Source organism: Palaemon carinicauda, chromosome 2 (genome assembly GCF_036898095.1).
Source record: "Palaemon carinicauda isolate YSFRI2023 chromosome 2, ASM3689809v2, whole genome shotgun sequence".
NCBI classification, from domain to species: domain Eukaryota; kingdom Metazoa; phylum Arthropoda; class Malacostraca; order Decapoda; family Palaemonidae; genus Palaemon; species Palaemon carinicauda.
The window spans coordinates 60,344,924-60,349,535 of NC_090726.1; the positions used below are offsets into that span (position 1 = coordinate 60,344,924).

The window sequence follows — 4,612 nt, forward strand, 5'->3', positions numbered from 1 at the left end:
TAAAAGGATAGTTTTATTCCATTAGTGAGACAGGTAAATAGTCGAATAATCTTATTAGCATATGTTTATAACATTACACAACGTCAGAGAAAATGAAGACCCAAGAATAATCTTATTTTGTACCCTTTTGGTGTGAAAATTTTAGCTTTATATTATTTTATCTACTCCAAATACAAAGAAAATTAATGTATACTAGATGATTATTCAATTATTCTCTCCCATTCATTATGTTCTACCGGCCAAGGCACCAGCCACCCGTTGATATATTACCGCTAGAAAAGTTATTGGGTCCTTTGACTATCCAGACGGTCCTACATTGTAACCCTCTCTGGTTACGGCTCATTACATCTTTGCCGACACATTAATCTGGCCTATTCTTAACATACTATACTCTTTCCTCATACACTTGACAACACAAATTACCTAACAATTTTCTCCTCTTAAGAGGTTTTAACTATTGCACTGCAATTGTTCAGTGGCTACTTTCCTCTTGGTAAGAGAAGAAGAGACTTAATAGCTATAGTATGCAGCTCTTCTAGGAGCAGGACACTTCAAAATCAAACCATTGTTCTCTAGTAGTGGGTAGTGCCATAGGCTCTGTACCATGGTCTTCCACGCTCTTGGGTTAGAGTTCTCTTGCATGAGGGTACACTCGGGCACGATTCTTTATTTTATTCTTTATTCTTTTTTTTATTCTTTACCTCTTATTATTTTAAAATTCTTAGTTTATTTACGAAATATTCAGTTAAATGTTATTTTTCTTAAACTTCTTGCAATTAGTAATTTTTCCCTCATTTCGTTTCCTGACTGGACTATTTTCCCTGGTGGTGTTCTTGGGCGTTTAGCATCCTGCTTTTTCAAGTAGAGTTATGTTTAGCATGTAATAATACTAATAATAATAGTAAATGATAAGATTGTCCTATCCATTAGACCTTAATTATTGTAGATTTATACTTTGGTGGTAACCAAAAAATCTCAGCTTACATTAAAAAGTTTATAGCTAACTTTGTTATAGTTTTCTTATTCTTTGCCGACATATTAGAAAAAAAAATTCACTGGGTTTTCCCATTCACAACTAATAACTATCAGTAGGAATTGTGAACCCAACAGCCGTCTATACGTGAACGCCATCCTCTCTCCTCTGACCATCAAGGACTAAAGTGTCTTACATCTTGCCTAAAATTAACATTAACCAGAATTTCTGTATACTTTGATTAGAGATTACCCAATTATTTAAAATACTACATTCATATATGGTTTTCTACAAATATGAATACACCATTTAATGGTTTGACAATCACCCAATTGGGGTTCTACAAGCATTTTCAGGAGAAATTCTAATCTGTCTAGCATTTTTCAGGAAAAATTCTAATTGGTCAAGAGAGCACGTCAGTAAAAAGTCAAATTCCATAAAAGGTCTATTTCGTATATCTTTATGCTTGGCAATTTAAGAATAATACCATTACAAAAGCTTGAAAACTTCTGCAACCTTCCCAACTCTCCTTGGTGACCCAGTAACATGTTCATTCATTAGTTTTTAAAGTTCAAAAAATAAATAAAGAAAATCCAAAATGGCGAAATTATATTTAAATCTCTTATAACAGTTCATTCTATTTCATATCTACCATTTGCCAAGTTGATGCAATATTCATGCAGATTGCTGCAAGCCATTGGCATTCAACATTTTTAATGGTTGAAAGGTCACTCATGAATGTTAAAGACTAAGGACTATGACATTTCCCTACGAGACTGACCATATATACACATGTTCAGTAACCACACCTCTCTCCACACAAGTTAGGACCAGGAACGGCTAGGCAATGGCCGCTGAGGACTTTGTAGGTAGACCTATAAACTTGAACGCCCCCTCTTTAGCTCAAGGATGGCGAAGTTGGAGACACTACAAGAAACTATCGGGCTTGAGCGTACCCCAGTCCAGACGATCACTTGACAGGGAAGTCTCCAAAAAGCCCATTGTGCAAGATAGGTTACGATATCAGATTGCCTACATTCGAAGATTTCCAATTACTAACGTTTCTCTTCGAGATCCATTTGAAACCACCTGCAAAGAAATGGAGTTACTAGTCAGTATTTTTAACGAATAAACTCTGCAAAATCTAGTTTTAAACATTTTATTCAAGAATGAAAATTCATTGAACTTAGATGTTCATCGTTCAGTAACAACAAACTACGATCTAAAATTCTTGAACCTGTCGAGTTATTTTAAATCCCGTTTAACAAATTCATAAACACGAAGCTCAAATCAGTAATAAGTACTGAAATTACTATGCAAGACCACAAGTAACTACTTAGTAAGCTCTTTACTAAACCTATAAACCTTATGGTGTACGCAACGGGTATTACTTGCCCTACATGATAATGTAACAAAGAAATAAGATTTCACATACCAAATAAAATGTTTTGGCAAGTGCAAGCCCTCCTCTGGTCGCACGATGGACTAGTCTATCGTTCGACAAGAAGAAATCCTCCCTCGTTCAGGGGCCCCACCCTTGAAGGAGGGAGGATGGGCTTGCAATACGAAATGTTTTATTTTACTAAAATTAAGTTGCCTTACCTGTCGATTTCAATGCAAAAAATTAGTTACCAATGGAGTTCTTGGAAGCCAATAGATCTGCCTTGCTTGAGGTTTAGTTGGATAGGCAAGAGAAGGTCTAGATTCCACAAATCTGAAATACGAAAGATTTAATTTGTAATACATATCACATGTGTAGTGTTGTTTACTTTTAAAAGAGTATTAGTGCTATTGAAGATGGAATGTATGAAGCGAGCAAAAGTCTGAAAAAGTTGACAGTCAAGTATTTGTAACATTTCACATTTATAGTGCAATTAACTTTGAGAAATACTTATGCTAATAAAAATGGAAAGTAAGAAGTGAGCAATAGTCTGGAAAAGTAGAAAATAAAAAATTTAGAAAACTTTATCTAAAGTCTTGTGATATTACAGTAGCTTAAAGTATTATAATTAAAAGCAAATAATTACCAAAACGGAAATGTTCATAATCAATGAAACCCTTGCTGCCCGAAACTTCCGTACTATACTAAGGTCCAGGTGCCGTCCAGTACAGGAAACTGCTCACCTATTCGCTGTAACACAAACTTGAGAATGACTGGTTTCTTCGTTCTTGTCTCAACGAAAGATTTTCACTCCAAATCCAAGGATGATTTGAGCAGGGAAGTAACTACTAACGTGGACTAATGAGCAGTTTAGTCTTCAAGTGATCATTCAAATATGAGGCTACTATATTTTTTTCTTTACTATAATTAAGATAATTTACAGTTTTACACATAAATTACTTTTTACCGATATATGTTTATAGTATATACACTTATACTTATATGTTGGTTATCACGATTGATTGATTGATTGATTTTAGGTTTTTTGGCATCCTAACATCGAAGGTCATTGACGCCGTAGTTATCATCATTTACATCTGCTTTATTGTATATACATTAGGCAGTCAGATAAGAAAGTATTAACAAAACAAGATTATTACAATGTGTATATTTTACGTTTCAGTTCTCAGTAACGAATTTATCATTTACATTTCTAAGTCCTTTAGATGGATTCCTTAAATTTATTCATACCAACATACTCGATTTATTCTTTTTTTCTATAAATAATTGTCTTTTAATACTTTCTTGTGAATACCCAGGTACATAAAAATTTACATAAATATGTTTATACATACACATATACATACAAACATATATTTACTCAAATTACAAAATATAATAATGAAATTATCTTCATAAAATACACCAAAATACGTAACGAATTGGACTGACAGGCTATTTAAATTGAAAAATAAACCTAATATTGAAGAATAACGACGAATGATTGCCTTTTCATATCGAAGTAACGATAGTTTTAGGGTCAACCAAAAAGTTCATCTGGAACTATTGATAATCACGACTGGTAATGACAATCAACAAACAATAATTATTTATATATATATATATATATATATATATATATATATATATATATATATTCTTCTCATGGTATCTAAGAATTTGGGGTATTAAAAAACCACAGTAATATATCGTTGTATATATATATATATATATATATATATATATATATATATATATATATATATGCATGTATATATATATATATATATATATATATATATATATATATATATATATATATATAAATAAATAACAATATGTTACAGTGGATTTTTAATACCCCAAATTCTTTAATACCCTTCGAGGAATAATTAGGATTGAATTACAAGATCACATCTGATATAAATCTATATCAAAGATGTTATATACAAAGATAACAGACTGATCAATTAAAATGGTCATGTTCATCAATTTTAAGGTTCTAGATCTAGAAGGTTATGAAGAAAGAGTTGAGGATCACCAGGAATGAACCAGGGATGAATGAAGTAATTTCGTGGAGGAGACTATTGCATCGCGCGGCGTTGGGTGCTTTAGTTAGATGTATAATTTATTATAGAATTCTTTCATGAAGAACTTATTAACTAAGCTCATATTGCTAAAATCATCCTCCCCTATATAGTAAACAGCACGCACCTGGCTATAAATATAAATATATTTCTTTACTGTCACGCTGAGCG

The 4,612-nt window shown here is 32.3% G+C and overlaps 1 long non-coding RNA gene across 1 annotated transcript; it reads right to left on the minus strand.

The window, feature by feature from the left end:
• Positions 1 to 1,580: 1,580 nt before the first annotated feature.
• On the minus strand, positions 1,581 to 3,107 carry LOC137617868 (uncharacterized). The gene is made up of 3 exons (XR_011039685.1): positions 3,001 to 3,107; positions 2,576 to 2,687; positions 1,581 to 2,062 (listed from the first exon to the last, which is right to left on the minus strand). It is a non-coding gene; the product is annotated as an uncharacterized lncRNA (long non-coding RNA).
• Positions 3,108 to 4,612: the final 1,505 nt, after the last annotated feature.